This window comes from Hydra vulgaris, chromosome 10, assembly GCF_038396675.1.
Source record: "Hydra vulgaris chromosome 10, alternate assembly HydraT2T_AEP".
Taxonomy (NCBI): Eukaryota; Metazoa; Cnidaria; class Hydrozoa; order Anthoathecata; family Hydridae; genus Hydra; species Hydra vulgaris.
In genome coordinates, this window is record NC_088929.1 from 43,890,771 (window position 1) to 43,895,391 (window position 4,621).

A 4,621-nucleotide genomic window follows, 5' to 3' on the forward strand; every position below is an offset into this window, starting at 1 on the left:
TTTGTATGGGGGCCTCTTAGGCCTAAGGAAATGTTGTGAGGGCCGCTCAAGTAAACACTTATTTTTCTAATGAATAAATTGTAACTCTTCAACCAAAACTTAGCAAAATGTCATTTTGCTAAGTTTTGATTTGAAGTAAACAAGGTTATAACTATATTTAAAATCTATCAAATCACTGCAATATTATTAAATAAAGTACAGAAGTTTAATTTTGCATTATTTATTTCACAATATAAGAACACAATAAAAACGATCAAGGAATATTTTGTAATAATGATTACAAACATTGTAAAATTTTGGATTTTTCAGAAATTTGACACCTTTTATTCGCTGAAAGTCTTATAAGGTCTGGTTTTATGTATTGGCTAGCTACCACTTTCATTATGGAAGACAAATTTGCATCAATAAGCCTGGACCTCTCAGGGGTTTTATTTCGTTTCATGTGTGAAAAAAGTCACAAAGATAAGTACTGTCAAACACTGCACATATTTGACAAACAAATTGAATCAACTTGGGAAAATGATGTGGTGGTAAAAATGAATAAAACTTGGGTACACCAACATCAGTAAATTGTTGTTTGAGAACAGAATTACAGTGAAGTTCAATTAATTCCATTTGCAGATCTTCTTTCATTTTTTCAATATCAAATTTGAATGGTGAGGTGAATAAAGCAAGCTTTGGTTCACATATTTTTTAAATCTTGAAACTTTACTTCAAAGTCTTGTTTTTATTGTTTAAATTTTTGCAGTAGCTGCTGATTATAAAATTTGGGTCTTGCAGCTTGATAGACTTGTGCGTCTCAAAATGTAGAAAGTTTTCTTGTTCAATTTGGCGTTTTCAGAGTAAAAGCTCGGTTTGAAAAGCTCTGACATTAATAAGCATTGTGGTGACCAATTTGTTCTTTCCTTTCAAAATAATGTTCAGATCATTCTGGTGTTTTGTGATATCAACTAGAAAAGCTGAATCTTGAAGAAACTTTGTATTTTTTATATCTGAAATATCTTACTCTTTTGATTAAATTCAGATGATTAAATTCTTTGAGTACTTTGTGACATGATAACCATCGAACTACAGTGTAATAACATAAATCCTCATATTTACTGCCATTTTATTTAACAATAAAGCAAGCTGACAATAATTTAATTCTCTTGCTTTTATAAAGTTGACAACAGATGCTATTCTTTTAATTGCATAATCTAGATCAATTGTTTTTCCGCATAATACTTCTTGGTGAATGATACAATGAAAACTGTTTATCTTTTTACCAATTTTCTCATTTAATTTACCAACAAGAATTTTTTTCGAACTAATCATAGGGGGTGCTCCATCAGTAACTATAGACACAAGTTTATAATTGGAAGTTTATACTTGTCCAGTATTTTTTCAATCTTCAAAAAAATGTCTGCACCTGTTGTTATACGATGCATTGGAATTAGTTCTGCTAATGAACCCATAGTTGTAACTTTGGGCTCCTTATTCGGCCTCGAAAATGCACACCAAAAGCAATAACAGAGACATCATGCATGCGCAACATGTCACTGTTATACTATTTATATTATACTTATATTATATTGTATTTATATTAAACTATTATAATATTTTACAGCTGTTTATGGAATCAGCCTCTCTGAAAGCTACCACAGATTTTGGGAAACTTTACTACCAGGCGGCCTCAGAACCATTAAAATCAGCTTAAGAGCTGTACCCTCATAAAGAAAGAACAGGAAGCCACAATCAAGGAGGTTTAAGCATAAACCTTTGAGTAAAATCAAGAAGATCCAGCATTCTTCCTTCTAGGTTGGAGACAATGTAACACAGCTTTAAATCTACGCCAGCCTAATAGATGAAGTAAGGGTTCAAGGCATCTGCCCAAGATGAGTTTTTTTATCGAAGCACCATCTCTGCTTTTACTCAACCAAGAGTCCTAATACAGTGAAATTCTAATATAGAGTTTATTTCTCCTAGACTTTGTTTAAAATAAGCAAATCCTATAAGGCAGCAGGATATGGGTAAATGGCCACATCAATATGGTGAAAACAGTAAATTCATCTAAGTTTTATATAAAAAAAATTTGAAATCAAATGACAGCTTTGAAACTAAATATATATACTATTGTTTTTTAATATACACTATCGTTTTTTAACCTAATTTTTTAATATATTCAAAGGAATTTATTCCTCTTATTGTCTTTTTTTTAATTTATTTTATGAGGTTTGTTATTTTTTTAATGATTTTAACGGAGCTATTTTATTAATTTTTTATTTATTATAATGACTTTATTTTCTTTTTGCACTTGTTAAAGCTCACATAGGGGCTCTATGAAAAGATTGTGGTGGCTGTGGTCATCCATATCTTCATTGAGCCCCTGTCTGTTTATATAAATATATATATTTTCTTTTTATTTTATGGAATAATTTTTTTTTATTTTGTATGAACAGCAGAATGTATATATACATATATATAAAAGGCAGTACTGGGTTACATGAGTAGCAGGATGATCTTTATGATCCTGAACCTAAACTGATCGGGAGTAGTTAAAAAAAAAGTAACTTTCCGTCAGCCGTACTTTGAAATATTGATGGGGATTTTCTGGAAATGCATCAGGAAAAATATTACATCTAACAGAAAACTAGAAATTAAAGTAAGCATAAGTTTTATTATTATAAGCATAAGCCACTTGTTGAAAACTGATCTCACTCTGCTATTTTGAGATTGCTAAAAGCTTTGCTGTTAAAATGTAGAGTTTGATTTTTACTAAACAGTACAAGAAAATCTATATATATAGTAACAAAATTTTTATTTAATACAATCAAATGATCATTTATAAGATTTCTTTTAATGAACAACTTCAGATATATTTTGTTCCAAACTCCAGCAGTATTCTGCCAACGTATGTGAGTCCCACCTGCCTGAAAACGCTTTTCCATTGTCCAAATACTCTATAAAGATATTTTACTATGCCTCTTTTTTAAAGTTACCCAAATTTTGTGGAAATTAGTCTCAATGCAAGTGCATGTAGTAGATATTTATTCTCATGTTGTACCTAACTAATTTAAGTTAGATAATATGCATTCGACAAGCTCAACTTGTCGAAATAACTCTTAAATTATTCTTAACCAAAACAAATTAGTTCCAAGCTTTGGGTTCGACTTCATTCATTGATTTGACAAAATGAGGATCTCTCAAAAGGTTTCTAGCCAATAGCTCATCATAATTAAAGTGTTTTTACTTTTTTTATATTGTTAATCTTGGAAACCTATCAGAAAGAAAATTAAAATATTTGTCATTTTTGTCATGCGCCTTCACTAAGTATTTAATTATGCCGAGTATAATATAAAGTGACGAAAGTATGATGCAGTGCTGGTTAAATAAAGGCACATTTATAGCATTTTTTGCAAGAACTTTCAGCACTTCTTGCACTGTTTTAAATTTTTCTGACCAATGGTATTTCTTGTCACGACTGTTCCGGAAACAAATAAAAAAGGAAACTTTGACCTTAAAGAAATGGAAAATTTTCAAATCAACACCAAGCGATTGGCGTCTATAAATATAGTCGCCAATGACTAGGTTGGTAATTTTTTAAAACCCATGTGTTACAAGCTACCACAAACATCCTTACATAACACTAAATCCTTCTCTTGAGAAAAAAACTGTAACAGATTTTTTTTTCGGGTTGATAAAACGTGATCTTGATTTTCGGAGTAAGGTTTAAAAATATATTTTTTTTTTTAATTTTTTTCAAGGGGCTAAAATTTTAAAAGCTTCTTTTGGTAAGTTCACATCTTTTACGATGTCATTTAGATTCTTTCTGATTAAACGGTTGAGGTTCTGAAAGCTGCATTAGTAGTCTGGATCAGATTCTTTACTTGACATATTTTGTTTATGTGCACAGAGATTTGGATAATCAGAGGATTTTGATATGCTTTTTTGTATCTCTAGTTATTTTACTTGAGTTTGTTAAGCAGAAGATAAGTTAGAATATGACCACGAACTTCCGTTTCAAGGGTTGAAACAATGTTCACAATGTAAAAGTAGCAGTCCTTAAAAAAAAAGTTTAAATTACTGATGATGCGCAGTTTTTACAAAGATTTCTACATTTTTTAAATACTTATTTTACATAAGTATAAACAATCTAAATTAAACAAACAAAACATTTTTAATGAAACCATACCTAAAGTTATAACAAAATATATTTTAGTGTCCAAAATTCAAAAAGTGTCCATAAACCAAAAACAAAAAGTGTCCAAAAAAGTGCTTGGTTTAGAAGCAAGAGATCCTGGGTTTAAAGCGAGCTCTGGACATGTTTTACACCATTGGTAAAGATGTAGGCGTGAACTTCCCAGTTAAATGCTCTTCCACGATGCTCTATGACAAGACCGTCGTGTCTTATCATAGAGCATCGTGGAATTTAACAACTGCAACAATCTCTAACAGCTTTTATTTTTGAAATTTAAGTCAAAAATAAAAGCTGTTAGAGATTGTTGCAACAAATTACTTCTGCTTCGGTGCGACTGGTGTGCAGGTAATGCAAACGTAAAATTTACGGAGACTTTTTAAAATCACCCGCCGAAATTTACGATAATCATCATTGTATTTTACAGAACACACTACCTTATGTTTT